Below are 18,257 nucleotides of genomic sequence, written 5' to 3'. Positions count from 1 at the left end.
TGTATGATTCCATCTACATAAAGTTTAAAAGCACACGAAAGGAATACATACTTTCAGAAGTTAGGATACTGGTTACCTTGGAGAAAAGGAAGAGCTCAAGGGGACTTCAAGGGTGCTAGAAAGTTCTATTTCTCCTGTGTGATGCTTATACAAGTGTTTTCTTTGTGAGGATTCACTGAATGGCATATTTATATTTGGTACACTTGTGCATGTGTTATACATTATGATAATAACTTTTTAAAAAATAGTAAAAATTAAATTTCTCTTCTGGTTGTAAATAATATGTCACATTTTCTCTTTGAGATTGGGAATGTAACAAACTTTCCCTCTACAACCTCTTTTCAATAATTCACTAAGCAACTTAATAAGGCTAGAAAAAGTAATAAAAGTTATACAATTATAAAGGAAGAAATAAAATCATCATTTGTCAGATGAGGTGATTTCAGTTCTTTGACATTGGTTGAGAATTGTGTTATGACCCAGAATATGGTCAAGTTTTATAACTACTTCATGTGTATTTGAAAAAAAAAGTGTATTTTACAGTTGTTGAGTAGGATAACAATTAAGTCACATTTATAAATGTGTTGTTCAGATTGTCCATACCTTTTTCTGATTATTTTTGTCTGCTTATACTGCAAGGTATGATGAAAAACTCTTAGTAAGATATTGAAATAATAACATAAGCTTGTATATTACTTGGTTCACATAAATGTATAATTGCCACAGCTACCTGGCAAATTAAACCATTTTTTATTATGAAGTTTCTCTTTTATTCATTTGTGACAATTTTGGCCTTCAAGTATACTTTTCTCTGTTAATTTAGTGATACTACCTTTCTTTCAGAGTTTTTCTTTGCACTGTATATCTCTTAAAATTCATGTGCTTTTTATATCCTTTTACAATATCTCCATGTTGAAATGACTCTTGTGAACAAGAGTCACAGTTTTAGTTGACCTTTGTTGAATTATAAAGTCTAACAATCTTTGCCTACAATTGAGGCATTTAGTCCAGTTACATTTAATCAATTGCTGATATATTTGGCTTGAATCTATCATTTTAACATGAGCTTTCTACTTATGCCAACCAATGTATGTACATATTTCTTGTTTCTTGTCTTCTTATTTATTATTTATTTTTTATAGAGACTGGGTCTTGCTGTCTTGCCCGGGCTGGTCTTGAACTCCTGGGCTCAAGCAATCCTCCCACCTCAGCCTCCTAAAGTGCTGGGTTTACAGGCATGAGCCACTGTGCCTATAGCCTCTTGTCTTATTTTACGTTAGTTGAATTTTCCATTTTTTTACTTTTACTAACTTTATGGTGGTTGATTGAGAGATTACAACATTCATCCATTACCCATTAAAGGCTAATGCTGCTTGGTAGTTTTTACCCTCTTTATGTAAAGTGCAAGGACATTAGAATATTTGAAGTCTACCCTCCTTTTGACTTATATGCTATTGTTGCTGCCTATCGATAGGTTTAGAGATATTTAAAACACTATGAGATGTAATCATTATTGCTTTTTACAGTCAATATCCATTGAACTCTAATCACATATTTATTCTTTTATTTGATTTTTATTCTTTCTTTCATCTTTAAGCTTCATTTGGAGTAACTTGTTTCTTAAAAACTTCCTTTAACATGGGTCTCTTCAATTCTCTTGACTTTTGTTGTCTAAAAAAGTTTTCATTTTATCTTTGTTCTTAAAAGCCATTATTGCCAGACATAGAATTCTAAGTTGGCAATGTTTTTTGTTGTTATTGTTGTTTTCCTTAGCACTTTGTAGGAGTAATTCTATTGTTTTTTGTCTCTTATTATTTCTGTTGACATGGTAAGCGGTCTTTTTTTTTCTGTCTGCTTTTAATATTTTCTTTTTGTCTTTGTTTATTAGAAGTTTTACTATGATGTGTCTAGATGTGGCTTTCTTTGTATTTATCCTACTTGGGGTTTGTAAGCACTCTTGAATTTATGGCTTAATATATTACATCAGTTTTGGTAAGAATTCAGTCAATGTATATTCAAATATTTTTTCTAACCCATTATTTCCCTCTGTATATACTGAGACTCAAATTATACGTTATCCCTTCTCATTGTACTTCATATTCTCACTGTACTTCATATGCCCTTTAGTCTCTTCTGTATTTTTATTCTTTTGTTCTTTCTTGCATAATTCTGGATGTTTTTTTCCATTTCCCTGTTTTAAGTTGTGCCTAACTGCTGTTAAACACATCATGGAGTTCTTAATTTTGGTTATATCTTTTAGCTCTAAAGTATCCCCTTTTCTGTGGTTTCCAATTATCTGCCAAAATCTCGAATCTCATCTTTTATCTCCTTTATAAGAATTGCTAAAGTTTGTGACTAATAATTCCATTATCTAGAACTCTCTTTTTGCTGTTTTCTCTTGATTCTTGCCTTGTCTTCTCATGTGCTTGGTTTCTTTTTACCACCTGCTGGATATGGTAGTATGAAAATTAAGAAAAAAGAAAAAGATAATTTGTGTTTATTTATGGAAGATAAGTAGGGGCACTAGAATCTTTGAGTTATATTGATCCAGTTTCAGGGACTGAAATGATTTTAATCTTGTCTTCAGTTTCTGCAAGGGTTAATCTTCCACTTTACCCTTACTCATAGGATGTTGAGCCTTTAAAGTTCCAAAGATTTATCAGTACCCCTTTGGTGGGCTCTGGACTCCTCCTACTTTTGTCTCTTTAACACTAATGAATCTGTTAAAATTTCTGTTCAGTAACTCATACCCTTACTCACCCCTTCTAGAATCAGCAGATACCCTAAGGGTAAATAGGCTCAAATGTTTAACTTATCTCTATTGGTTTCCATCTTCTTTCAGATATCAGTCTTAGCATTTCTCGTTGCCTTTTCAGCTTTCCAATGACTTTAGGCGATTATTTTTAAGTCCGGATTTTCTAATTGTCTTCAGTGGGAGTGTTGGTTTGAACTACTTAGTCCACCATTTCAGACGCTATTTAATTATCTTAAAAATTAAATTTCCCTTTCTCTGTGCTTCTTATGGGAACCAAGGAGAGGGATGCAGTTCAGGCTTGGGCTGTGAATTTTAAGGTGAAAATAACATTTTCCAGGGCCTGAATGAGATATCAGCAAAAGAATTGTGACAGCACTCCAAAGGGAAGGTGAAATTTGAGTAGGAAAAATTCAGCATTACTGCTTTATCCTCTCATTGTATCATAGGTGACTCTGTTTTTCCTATAATAGAATACAATTTAATTTAAGATTTATTTAAAAAATTTTTACCTATAATTACAACTACATTCTAAGAAGGCTGATTATTGATAGCATGAAGACTTTTTCAAATTGCTAAGCACCTTGGTAGTTCTGAATATTCAAGAATGGTAGAAAAACTAGATAAGTCTGCAAAGTAGCAGAAGAATTTAGAGTCTTATGTGACAATCAGATGAAGGAGCTGAGAAGAAACAAAGGTGAAAGGTTAAGAAGCATAGGTTGCTAGTGTGATAGAGTAATGTTATGAGTTTAGCAAAGTGAACCTGCATCTGTCTCCACCTCCATTCCCCCAAATGTTAGTGAATTGAAGTATACTCAGCTCTTCTAGCAGAAAGTAAAAAATGGATTGTTTTGTGTCAGTTGACATGATGTAGGATGAAGTCTTGGAATAGGAATCTAAAAGGAATTTTGACTTCTATAGGCCATACAGAGCAGGTGCTATCCACCCTGACCTCTGAGATATGCCTAAAATGGTCTTTCCTCTTGTCTCAAGTCTCTTCATGGGAAACTCCCCTCAGTAAACCTGAGCCAAACCTAAGTTTCTCTGTGATGAGGGAGGCTTTCTGTCATATCACATTATTGTTCCCACACTGGTAATAGTGAGGTGTTACAGCTTAAAATGACAGAAAGCATGGTGGTCTCAGAGTTCAGAAACCAGCCTTTCAATTCTGATTCTGTCTCAAATGATTGTAGAGTTGGTTGCCTTACCTGTAAAGTCTCCATTTCCTCATCTCTAAATTGTAATTCTTTTAGACTGGTGGTTTGCAATTATTTTCTGGGGATTCCTTTGTTAAAGCAAGGTCTTAAATACATACATAAAGCAAGTAAAAAGAACTCAGGTTGAAGTGTAGGGGTGAACAGGGACAGAAATCTCACCCAACCTCAAACTCCCCAACAAGGCTTCACAGAGTATCGTTTGACGACCAGTGGACTTGAAAGTTCCTATAGTTCTTTTAGTTCTAGGTTTCTCCTTATGCAAAGAAGAACAAATGACATCTTTCAGTTGTCCCCAAACGGTAACTATTTAAGAAAATATTACTACTTTTTCCTTATGGAGGTGAGAGGAAGAGAGTGGAAGAAAGCTCACATTTACGACGGTCTTATCATGTGCCAGACATACAGCCAGGCACCTCCTTAACCTTCATAATGACTCTGTTGAGTTGGTTTTGTGCCCAATGGAGGAGGCACCTGCAGCTCAGAGATGAGTATTTAGCTCAAGGTAACAAAGCTAGTATGTGGCAGGGCTTCATGTCAAGCTCAGCTCTTTCTCACTCCACCACCAGACATGGAGGTGGTGGGTAGAAAGTGGGCACCTTAGTAAATGAGATATCGGTTTGAGTCAAGGAAAATTCCATGGAATATTTTGTGGTATAGATATATACAGTTGACCCTTGAATGATGCTAGTGTTAGGGGTGCCAATCTCGCCACACTGCTGCAGTCAGAAATCCACATGTAACTTTTGAGTCTGATAACATACTGATAACATAAAGTTGATTAACACATATTTTGTATGTAACATATAGTTTATACTATATTCTTACAACAAAATAAGCTAGAGAAAAGAAAACATTAAGAAAATCATAAGATAAAATACATTTACTACTCATTAAGTGGAAGTGGATCATAATAAAGATCTTCATCTTCATCGTCTTCATATTGAATAGGGAGAGGAAGAGGAGGAGGAGGAAAAGGAGGGGTTGGTCTTGCTATCTCATGGGTAGCAGAAGTAGGAGAAAATCCATGTATATGTGGACCCATGCAGTTCAAATTCATGTTGTTCAAGGATCAACTGTATATAGCTTTTTGCCTTCAGATTTGAACTCATTTTTGTTCAGTTTTATATAGGAGAGTCTAATGAGATGCCTGCAGCCCAAGGATGTGCTTTCTTTTAGTTCATGGTCTAAGCTCTTCTTTGCTTGGTTACCTATACTCACAGGTCTAGTCTGAAGGGTTGGCAAGAAGCTGTTAATTAGGTCCCCTCCTTTATTTTTTTTCCCATGCTCTAGGAATCAATATGAGACATTCCTTTATTTCTGAATTGCTATCATATATTTCCACTTTTCCCCAAGAGTATTAAATAGTCCCAGTGGTAGTAACTCTTGCCATGAATTAAATGTGCAAGATGTTGAAAAATTTCCTAAGGGAAGAAAAAAATTATATGTAGCTTTGATTTCATTATGATTATACTGATGATTGGTTTTGGTTTCGGGCAATGTGGAAAGGGCTAGACAGATGTAAAATACCAGATCTACAATAATAACAATCACAATAATATTGCTAATAAGGCACTATTTAGTGTGATTTTATATGTCAACTTGACTGGGGCACAGAGTGCCCAGATGTCCTATTAAACATTTCTGGGTGTGTCTGTGAGGGTATTTCTGGGTGAGATTAATATTTGAATGGATAGAATGAGTAAAACAGATTTTCCTCCCCAGTATGGGTTAGGCCTCTTCCTCCATTGAAGGCCTGGATGAATAAAAGCCTGAGTAAGAAAGATTTCTTTCTCTCTGTTTTTGAGCTGGAACATTGATCTTCTCCTGCACTTGAACTGGACCTCAGCTGTCCTGGTTCTTAGGCCTTCAGACTCATACTGAAACTATACCACTAGCTCTTTGGAGTCTACTGTAGCTTGCAGATAGCAGATCATGGGAATTCACAGCCTCTTTAAGCATGTGAACCAATTCCTTACAATAAATCTCCTTATATGTATAAAACAAATCTATATATCTCCTATTGGTTCTCTGGAGAATTCTGACAAATACAGTAAGTGATTGCAGTATAGCAGGCACTGTACTTAAGTGCTACACATAACTTATTTAATGTACTCCTTCACAATCTTATGAGTGAGAGGTCTTTGATATTTGCATTCTGCAGATGAGGCTGACAGCAGGTAAGTAACTTTATTAAGGCCATATAGCTTGAATGGGGGACATTCACAAAACCACATGCCATGTGGCTTTAAATAGTTCAATGAATTTATCTGAATTTATGTGTTAAATGGGGACAATAATGCCCACGCTGAAGAACTGTCAGGATTAAATGAGATGATAGGTGTAAAATACTTGGAACAGGGTGGGGTACATGGTAGGGACTCAGAAATAGTAGCTTTTGCTACTTTATTTCTTATTTGTGTTAACAAAATTTAGAGGCTTTGCAGCTTGTGGAATAGATCTCATTCCTCTAACATGATATATCACTAACATCTGAATTTGATCATTTGTTCATCTCCATTAAGCTCCAATGATATTTCATGTTATCCTCGGGAAAAATGTGATTACGGTGACATTTAAAATTCTGCACAACCCAGGGAGAGGGAGGAGGCACACATTTGAAAACAAGAGGAAATCCTGGTTAGACTGTCATTAGACAACTCCAGGTTGCCATAATTTAGGGAGTGGAACAGCTGCAAAGGTCACCAGGAGGTGCTTTGTTTCCCAAAAGGTGTTTGGTGTTTACTTTCACTCAGGCATGTTCCTTCTGCTCTGATAACCATTGTCATCTTCCATTACAATAAAAGATGTCAGAGGGATTTTTACAGGCATATGGCATTGATTTAGTTTTCCCCTCTGCAGTCATAAGAGTTTGAAAAATGAAAACAAAACAAAGCCTCACTCAGCCATTCATCAATTCCTGTTTATTGGACAGGAATCATGTGCCACACAGCCAGGAGGACAGAATCTCCATTTCGAAAGTGATGGAATGAACAACCTCCTTTCAAAGTGTTGGCTCTGGTGTGCTTCCTTCTCCATTTCCTCTCCAGTCTTTGCAAAATGAGTCAGAGGACTACACAGATTTCCTTGGGAAATTAACAATATCAGCCACATTTTCTTTTCATCATGTTATTTGGAATTATGACTGTGCTTTCTGGTTGCCAGAGCCTGTTCACGTCCCTTCACTGCTTGCAATAATCCAGTGAGGTAGGCAAGACAGGCCTGATTATTGCTGTTGAACAGGTGAGGGCGCTAGGCTCAGGGAGGTTGAGACACTTGGCCAGGATGTTACAGCCAGAGAAGGGACCAGTCTGAAAATTTCCTCCACTCTTGTTCCTTGCCCAGCTGTCCTCTACACCTGGGAGTTTTTAAAAACAAATCTTATTATGCCATTGCCCTGTGTTTCAGTCAGGGTTCTCCAGAGAAACAGAACCAGTATCTTCATATGTATCATTATAGGTACAGAGATAAGAGGGAATTTATTATGGGAATTGGTTTGTGTGATGACAGAGGCTAAGAAGTTCCAGGAGATGCCTCTGTAAGCTGGAGAACCAGGAAAGCAGGGGTGTAATTTGGTCCCAGTCTGATGTCCTGAGAACTGGTGGGGGCCAATGATGAGACTCTTCTGAGGCCTGAGAACTAAGTGGGGAGGTGGGGATAGGGTGAGGGTGGGGCTGGTGGAAGGCCCAATCTGAGTCTCAAGGCCCCAAAACCAGGACATATTATGTCTGAGGGCAGAAGAATGATGTCCCATCTCAAGAAGAGGGAGAGAGGATTCTCCCTTCCTCTCCCTCTGCTCTGTTCAAGCCCTCAGTGGATTGGATGATATTCACCCACATTGCTGAGGGCAGATCTTCATTGGGTCTACTGATTCAAATGCTAATCTTTTTCAGAAACACCCTCACAGACACACCTAGAAATAATGTTTTACTAGCTATCTGGGTATCCCTCAACACAGTAAAACTGACACATAAAATTAATGATCACACCGTACTTAAGATCTTTTGTGCCTCACCCTTACTCTTAGGGGAATGTCCAGATTTTTAAACATAGCTTATGAGGCCTTTTGGCATCTGAGCCCTGCTTACTTCTCCAGAGTTATTTCAGGTTATTCCTACTGTCCCCACCTGGTTGCCCACCTGAAGATGTGCTCTGTTTACATGGTTACACTGAACCCCACAGCATCACTCTGTCTCATCACCCTGACATTACTCAGGAGGCTCTCTCACCTTTCCTCTTCTCCACATGCCTCGTCAATATCTACTAATCATTTACATTTCTGTTGAGGCATAACTTCCTCCAAAAAGCCCTCGCAGACCACTCTTTCCTGAGTTACATGCTTCCACTATGTGCGTCTGTCACACCTACTTCCTCCCCTGTGCTGAGTTTGCCTTCTTCTCTGCTTCACTTGACTGGCTGTAAGCTCTGTGAGAATAAGAACTGTGTATCTCATCCATGGGCAGCATCTGTGCCCCTAGAAGGTGGGTGATAATTACCCATCAAAGAATGAATGGTTTGTTTACTCACCCATACTCATCTTTCTCAGATAGCAGACCTCCTCTTGCACATGCGTCAGGAATCACTGGATTACTCCTGTGCCAATTATTCCCCACCTGCCTCTCAGTTCCATCTGTGATCTTGTCTGTGCCTCAGAAGGAAGTAGAGACCTATAGCTTGTCTCCCCTGGGCTCTCCTGCTGAATGCTTTTGGGTTGGCTTCCTTCTAGCAATGGGAAGCTCTAAAGCAGAAGGGAGGATGGGAAAGACAAAGGAGGGAGTGAGATTGGGATGGCCTCATCTCTTTCTATCCTTCTTGCTTTGACACTATATTCCAATACTAGCTGCATCCCTCTGCAACTACAGCTCTGGCAGGGTGCCTGATCCTCCATGGTCTCATTTTCAGTGGTTTCCAGTGACATTATGTTCCCCTTTGTCCCCCAACTCTAAAAGCAGAGAGATAGCTTCCAGCCTCCTGCTAGTTTTTGGGTGCTTCACCATCACTTGCTTGTTCTTTGACCCCTCACCACATATCTATGAGCAGCGCCTTCATTTGGACCATCTGTGATGGATCCTATTTCCCGCAGGGTTTCTGACTGATAAACTCCTCTGCTTGGTGCAGTAAGAGAATGATTTTCAAATAGCCTGGGCTGGTTTCTGTCAACTTTAGATTCTTTAAGTTAATTCTCAAGACAGCTCCAGATTGCTGCCTTATTATACAGACATAGACAAAAATTTCCAGAAGGCTTGCAATAAAATTTCCACTCTCTGCTTAATTTTCAGCATTTCTGCTATGAGCATCAGCAGGTGTCTTTAGATTTCAAAAATCACACTGTTCCAAGCAGATTTGGTATCTATACATCTATATAATTCAGTGGTATAGAGGTCTCTCCCCATGCTTAGGAACTACTCTGCAGTGTTCTCAAATTTCCTCCCAGTTCATTCTGACTTCCTGTCATTTGACTCCCCTAATGGTTCTCTTATGAAGGCCACATCCACACTCAAAAAATGTTTGTTGGAATGTAGGGTCATTAGTGTGAAAGGAGTTGCAGATGCCATGTTTTGTTTTTTTTTTTGAGATGGAGTCTCGCTCTGTCACAGGCTGGAGTGCAGTGGCGCTATCTTGGCTCACTGCAAGCTCCGCCTCCTGGGTTCACGCCATTCTCCTGCCTCAGCCTCCCGAGTAGCTGTTTCCCTTTAAAATCCTGTGATCTTATAAATGACATTTTTTAATAGATTAAAAGTTGCATTATCTAAGAGGAATATAGGAATGGAGTGAATTGTGATAGGTAGATATCTGGGATCTACTATAACTTGGAGAAGGCAGAGCCATTCTTAGATCTGAAAACCCTGGCTTAGAAACCCAAATCAGATCACTCTGTGGTCTAGGCCAACCTAAACAGAACCTGAGGTGCAGGAAAGTTGTATGTGTGTAAACTGGTATATAGGTGAAATATGGAAAAGTTGAATTTAGACAAGAAAATATTTGAAAATCACATATCTGACAAAGGACTTGTATTCAGAATAAAGAATTCTTAAAACCCAGCAGCAAGAAAACAACCCAGTTTAAAAAATGGGCAAAATATCTGAACAGAAATTTCACCAAAGAGGATAAACAGATGACAAATAAGCAGATGAAATGTTGTTCAACATCTTTAGCCATGAGAAGAATGCAAATTTAAACCATGATGAAATACCACTACATACCCATGAGAAAGGTTAAAATAAAAAATACTGACAGTACCAAGTGTTGACAAGGGCATGGAGCAACTGGAACTCTCATACACAGCCGATGGGAATATTAAATGCTACAGCCATTCTAGAAAACAGCTTGGAAGTTTCTTGAAAAGATAAGCAGGCAGAATAACATTCTCCCCTACAAATGCTCATACCCTAATTTCCAGATCACATGAAGATGTTACCTTGAAAAGCAAAAGGGATTTTGCAGATGTGATTAAGAGATGAACTTTGAAATGGTGAAATTATCCTGAATTTTATCACGGTGAACCCAATCTAAGCAAGAATTCTTAGAAGCAGATAACCTTTCATGGTTGGGTCAGAGAGAGAGATATGACAATGGAAGAAAGTTCAGAGAGGATGAGAGAAGGGTTAGAAAGAGATGTACATGAAGGGACTGGACTTGACTGGCCATTGCTGTCTTTGCAGGTGGATAAAGGGGGTCAAAAGGCAAGTTCTATGACCTCAAGGAACTGAACTTAAATGGATTCTCTCTGAGGGCCACCAGAAAGAAATACAACCCTGCTGATAATTTGAATTTAGCCCATTAAGACCTTTCTGACCTACAAAACTGTAAGATAATAAATTTGTAATGCTTAAGTCACTAAATTCATGTAATTTTTAAGGGCAGCAATAGAAAACATATATATCACAAAATCAAGAAATCCTACTTGTGGGTATTTCATCTAGAGAAATGAATACTTATGTTCACACAAAAACCAATACGTGGATGTTGATAGCAGCTTTATTCATAATCACCAAAGCCTAGAAACAACCCAAATGACTTTCAGTGGGTGAATGGCTAAAGAAACTGTGGTATATCCATACAATGAACTATAACCCAGTAATAAAAACAAACTACTGATACACACAACAATCTGGATGAATCTCAAAGGCATTACGCTGGGTGAAAGAAGCCTGTCTCAGAATGTTACATAATACATGATTATTTATATGATATTCTCGAAAAGGCAAAACTACAGTTACGGAGAATAGAGCAGTAATTGCCAGGAGTTGGGGTGGGGAAGGGTGTGTTATAAAAGCATAGCAGGAGAGCACTTGAAATGATAAAACTGTTCTGTATCTTGATTACGGTTGTGGTCAAATAACTAGACATGTGTTAAAAATTCATAGAACTCTGCACTCCCCCAAAAGTCACTTTTTTCTGCATTAAAAAATAATAAATTTTAACTATAACAACTCAATGACAAAACAAGGCAAAACAATGAAACAAATCTCATTGCTGACACAGCTTTCTGGGAATTTCCAATCCTAGAGAATGAATGTATCACATACATGGTTGGGGAAGGAGACACAGTTACTTCTCTTTCCTTTGTGCCCTGGAAGCCCCTCAACATCTTTCTAGAGGTAGAAGGTGCTCCAGCAGGGGTTTTGGAAACTTATCTCAGTCTTTTCCTTTTCCAGTAAAAGGAGGAGCTGGCTTAGATAACCTCTACAGTCCTTCACAGCAGGTAACTAGAACTCAGCTCAGTCCTTGTGTAGGTGCAGGGTGACCTACCTGTCCTGGCTTGCCCAGAGCTGAGGGAGTTCCCAGGATTTGGGACCTTCAGTTTAAAAATCAGGAGTTAGTTACTCTAACATGACTCAGGGAAGTCACATAACTCATCCGAGCCTTAGTTTTTTCTCATATGCAAATTAGAAATAATGCTTGCCCTATCTCACCAAGTTATTACGAAATGCAAACTTTAAACTGTAACTTCTATGTAAATGGTGGGATTATTACTAACTTTTAAAAGAAACTGGACTTAGGGACAGTCTTCAAATTTGGAAAAATAAAAGTATTATTAAAGGAAGTTATGCAGTTGAAATATGTGTGTGTATCTGACTGCAGCATTGTTCAGTTTGCAGTTTCAGTTTTGAGGCTATAAGAATATATGCATCCAAGAAAGTAACTTTTGTTTTTCATAATCTGCTGAAGTTTTAGTTACCTGCATTCCAGGACAGGCTATGGCAGTGAACCTTGGCTACACATTGAAATCACCTAGAATTCTTAAAACACAGGTGCCAGGGTCCTATTCTCAGAGAGTCAGGATTAATGGGTCTGGGGTTTGGCTAGGCTTTGTAAATTTTAAAATCTCTCCAGGTGTTTCTAATGTGCTACCAAGAGCCTCTTAATATACCAGACCTGGTCATCGCCCACATGGGCTTGCACCTTGAAGATGGTGCCACTTGGAAGTTTGTTCTTACTACTAACCCAGATGAGTCAAACCTTACCTACAGTTGAGTGAGCTCCCTCCACAAGAAAAAAGTCTTAGATATGCCTCTAAGTGAGAGGACTTCTGATCTCAATAGGGCAATAACTCACATCTACAAAGAATGACCAACAGTGGGACCAGTCACTCAGGGTAATGATACTATAATTATTGCTGTTTTTATTATCCAAAGGAGGACAGTTCTGGATTGGGGGATGTATTAGTTTGCTAAGACTGCCAAAACAAAGCACACTAACTGAGTGGCTTAAGCAACAGAAATGTATTGTCTCACAGTTTGGAGGCTAGAAGTCCAAGGTCAAGGTGTCAGCTGGGCACTGCTCCCTCTGAAGGCCCCAGGGGCGGGGGAGGGAGGGTTCCATTCTAGGCCTCTCTCCTAGCATCTCCTAGGTAGTTCCCTGGCTTATGGCAACAGTGCCAATTTTAGGACTTCAACATACAAATTTTGGGGGGACACAGTTCAACCCGTAACATGAGAGCAGTCAGTTTCCATGTACATGGCACCGTGTATCTTATTCAGGTGTACTCTAAAATACCATGATGGGGTATGGGCAAAACGGACTGGAATCTGGCCTAGGCTTCAATGGGGAGGTATTCCCTGGTCAGCAAGGAAAAGCTACAGAAGATTAATTCACAGATTATTCCTTATAGATAAATCAATAATCTTGGCTGATGTTAGATGTTTTAAAAACTCAGCCTTAAGCAAAATAAGAACTAAAGGAGTTAGTAAGTTCCCCCTCAATAAGAATATCTAAGCAAAATCTTGATGAGCTATTGGCCAGGGGTGCTTTGGAAGGATTCTTTCATTTGAAAGGTGGTTGGACTAGAGGAACTTACAAATTCACCTCAATTCTAGGATTTTGTGCTTCTTGCAAAGACTATTCAGAGGCACACCTGATGTTTTGTGGTAGAGTTCTGCACCAGGCACTATATCCAAAAGAAGGACACTTTAGACATGGCTCTAAGTCCAAAGAGTTAATGTGAAAATCCTAATGATGCATCAACTCTGCTAAAATCCATTGCTGGTTTTACTGCACAAAAGTTTTCAAGGCAGAAAAAAATAGGTCCAGGATCTCTGACAATGGCAAGATAAAGACGGTAAACTTAGATGTCCTGCAGGACTGCTCAACCAATGATACTGCTCTGAGATAAGTTGACATCCATAATCACAGAATTGGCCCCAGTCTTTCTCTGTCATGAAACTTGGCCCTCCCCAGACAATGAAAACATAAATATCACAACTGTGGCAACTCTAGCATTTCTAGCAGGAAAAACAAATCCTGAAAAAGCATCAAATGCAGTGAATCTGACCACACAATGGTAAAATAGTTATCTCAATAAAGATTTTCATTTCAAAAAATGAATTTTTTTGTTGTTTCCACAATAATCAATTTAGTTATTGACAATGCAGGTCAGGGCTCATTCATGGCCATAACATAATCTCTGATCTTTCCAGTCCCTACAACACTACAAATTTTCACAGGATTATACATAGAATTCTAAAGCAAAATAATCCTAGAAAATATAAGTGGAAATAAAAATATATAATCAAATCAGATACACTTTTTTCATACACAATAAATCATTAGCATTTTTTCTTATAAAGGACATGCTCACTGTAGAGTAGTATGCAGAAAAATATAATAAATAAAATAGATATCACAAATAATGTCATTAATTTTTTTTCAGATCTTCTATGGTGTTTATATATACAATACTGTTGGTTTTATATCGTATACAGATCTGTTTCCTGTTATTACCACTTGATGTTATTATTGTGATACTTTCCTGGTATCATTAAACATTAGTAAACATTTTCTATCATGTTAGATACCATCTTTTATTTAGACATTCCCCTGTTTTCAGGAATTTAGGCAATCATTTCTATTTTAAATCATGCTTTAATAAGCCTTTTAAGCATTTTTTTATTTCGGTCTAAACTTGGGGTCATTTGTGAGGATAAATTCACAGAAGAAGAAATTTTTAAGGCCTTTGATAGATATTCCAAGACTGCTTTCCAGAATGTTTGTGGTGATTTATAGATGTCCTAAGAATATTTGAGGATATCTATGTCATGTACCTGCACTAACATAATTACTGTGTTTTAAAAATACTTTGGTTTTATTGTATCTTAAATAATTAATCAATAATTCTAAGGAAGCCTTATATCATAGGTGGGAAGGTTTGTTTGAAATTGGCAAGGAGCAAGGTACATGAGGGAGCTTGCATTGTCCACAGCCTTAAAGGTTCACTTCACAGAGTAAATACTACAAAATTATCTGTCTTGGATTGTTTAGACATTCAATTGCTTGAATGTCCAGGGACAAACCACTTGATCTCTTCTAAGTATTTCATGTTAGGGTTTTAGGAAATAGCTTTTAACACAATTTTGATTGAAATAATTTTTCAGAAAGCCCGTTTCACTTGTTAAGGCATTTCATCTTTAGCTGAATTTTAAGTATGCTATGAGATAAACCAGGAACAAGGAGACTTGATTCTCCATACCATATTTCATCGATTCTAAGACACACATTTTTCACATCTAAGCGTCTTTAGTATTTGGATGTATAATAGGCACTGCTAGCACTTTCAGATCCCTCTACCACTCTCATGCATGACAGCTCCCTGTGCTTTCAGTCTCAACATTCAGCACCTGCACCTCTTTGTTGGACGGCTGTCCTCAGGCTACAGGAACATGCTTTGACTGCATTACAGGCTGGAAGCACCTGGAAATTTACACCCACCCCCACCCCCACCCCCATTCAATAACTGATGGTGCAGAGGTATAAATACTCCGGGTTCTCTGGCCTCTGACTTGAACCTACTGTAGAACCTTTTTGTCTCTAGGGCTCTCCCGTGGGAGTGAACCAAAGTCATCTCCAGAATAGGCTTTGCTTGACATCACACTTTTTGTGGGTTTTTTTCCCCCTTTCCTTTGGATTGGTTCTATTTCTCTATTTCCCTATTACTTTTCACCTTTGGGCCACTTCCTAATTCACATAAATCCTTATGTCAGAGGAATTAAACATATTACAGGAAGTGTCTTACAATAATTGATGTCCTGAAGTTACTGTCAGCCAGGTGGTCATAGTGATATGGTTGTCTTTGCCTGTGCATGCATGAATTTGGTTGTTCTTTCCATGATATGACTGGACTGTTACTTCTTTACTTTTTCGTCAATAAACCATTTAAGGACTATTGAGAAGAGTATGAATCCTGATTGTTATCTAAAAATTTTCTATTAAGTCCTTTTGCCAAGATAAAAAATGTGCCAGCATCAGAGTTGCAGAATGGATGTCTAAGACAGGGAAAAAAATCTCAGAGACTGCAGTAGAATATTCCTTTAAGAAATGTTATTTATCTTGATGGCAGAGAGGGTGTTATCGTGAAAAATTGTGGTTTATGACAACTCTGATTCAAAAAAGAGATGCAGAAAGAGTTCAATTCTGAATGTACAGAGCTTTGTAAATATCATAATTAATATTTCATTCTCTTTTACACACATGATTTTTAAAAATCTATGCTGAAACAGTTCTCTTGTATTTACTTAAAGGGGTATAAGATAAAAATTCTAACTACTAAGTCATATTTTAAATCTTTTTTTCATTTTCAGTTACACACAAAATAATGATGGGTCTTATAACTGATGAAATACTAATTGGGAATATGGTACTTATAGAGACAGAAGAAATATAATCAATGAACAGTCTTAATTGGAAAAACTAAGGTAACTTCATAGACTTCTCACTTTCCATTTGTAGAGAGAGTTCTACTGGTAAGTGAGGAACCACCAGTATTTGGTCATATTTTTGAAATTGTGTAGATTTTATTAAATATTTCTTATTCCTCCAATATGTGTGTGTGTGTGTGGTGTGTATATACACACAGATATATATATATATATACACACACACACACACATATACTAAGTGTATGTGTGTGTATGTATGCATTCTATTTCCTTCAAATTTCCCTTATATTGAGTACTTTTATCATTCAGAGAAGTAATCCATGCATTTAATTTGGTGCCAACCTCTTATTTTTGTGTGGTAATCACCAAAGAAAAATAAAAGCTGGCATTAGATTAAATGCATAGATTACTTCTCTGAATGATAAAACTGCCTAAAGAAATAGAATCTGCTCATAAACATCTTTTCATATTCCATTCCACAGAAATTTCTGACCTTACTTGTCTATATTACCTATTCCTATAAGGTAACTTTATTATCTACTCAATTTGTTTTGTCTTCCCGTTGTCTCTTCTCGTGTGTGCTGATGAAAGATGAATTTCTCCACTGTGAAACAGAACAGTCAAGCAATTCCAGTGGGGTTACTTATAGATGAGATAATTTCTGCAATTTCAGAGTTCTGTGGCAATACATAGCTCCCTTGTGCCAAATCAATTCTTCAGTAACATGATTAATTAACCCATAAGAACAGAAGTTTGCTGCTGCTCTGAAATGCACTAACCTTGTATTTTGGTTTCAGGCTTTATCTACCCTTCTATACCAAAATCATTCTGTGGTATTTCTTCAGAACCTTGGGCAAATCAACAATGTATGAGTATGTGCTTTACAATCCTTTTACTGCGATCATACTGTGAGTTTTATGGCCCAACTTAAGTAGCATACACTTCCTTCTTCAGCAAAATCCATTATATTGTTCCCACATTAGTGGAACTAGTTAGTACAGACATGCTTACTTAAACCCCCACATCATTTTCTTTTTAATTCAATCTTTGTTTCCCTGCCAGAAGCAGGAAACAGCTAAAAGAGTTTTTTATGTTAATGTTACATTTTAAATTTATTTTGTAAACTTTTATTAGATTTCACTGTGTCATGTCTTGCATGAGAAATAAAAAATAATATATGGACTCTGAGTCAGTAATAAAGGACTCACAGTCTACTAGGAGAGATGACACATGCCCTACTTTCCTATCCAAATTAATTACATATATAGTGTGATTGATACTTTATTAAAAGGTATGCAGCAATAGGGGACTGCGGTAGGATTTCAGAGTTGGAAGCCTTCCAGTTAACCTTCTCAGCCTCTAGGGTTTTAGAATAAAATACCCCAAAGCAACAACAGATAAGAAACAACAGACCATCCTGGCCAGTATTCTGTTTTCTCATTTCCTTCCCACCTCCACCTGATTTACTCACCTAGCTACTGATGTTGAGTGGAACAGCCACAGTGAGAGAGACCACTTAGCTTTAACCAGAGTTCCAGTTTTCATTACCACATGGAGAAAGAGAAGGTAGAACCAGATTTCAAGCCTCTAAGACTCAGTAACCCAGCTCAGTAGATAAAAGTAAATTAGTAAATATAGTAACCAAATCAGTGTCCGGACAAACAGGCCAGCAACTCTCTTGAGGTGGAAGTTCTTGCTCTACCACTCCTGAGTGGGAAGAGGGGCTGGGCAGGTGTGTAAAAATGCAGGCATGGCATCCATAGAGTGCCAGCTCTGGGCATGGGGAAGGCAGCATGTGTCAAGGAGCTCGTCAAAGAAGAGGTAAAATGAGAGCAGAATCTTGATGTATGAGAAGAAATCTGATGCAGGAATGGGGCAAGAGAAGTTTCCTAGACAGAAAACAGTATATCTGAGCAACTGTTGGTGATAAGACATGAGGCTAGGGAGAAAGCCAGGGACTCAGATAGTAGAAGGTGCTAGGGAACTACTGAAGACTAGCAAGGGAGGAATAGAAGCAATTTTGTGTTATAGAAAGATAATTCTGACAGAAATGTGATGGGTAGATTGATGGGGACAGGTGTGGTGGAGAAGGAAGAAGCTGTATCACCTGTGTTGAAAGCATCCAGGTAAGAAATG

The sequence above is a fragment of the Pan paniscus genome, chromosome 19, assembly GCF_029289425.2.
Source record: "Pan paniscus chromosome 19, NHGRI_mPanPan1-v2.0_pri, whole genome shotgun sequence".
Taxonomy (NCBI): Eukaryota; Metazoa; Chordata; class Mammalia; order Primates; family Hominidae; genus Pan; species Pan paniscus.
This window is presented reverse-complemented; position numbering follows the sequence as displayed.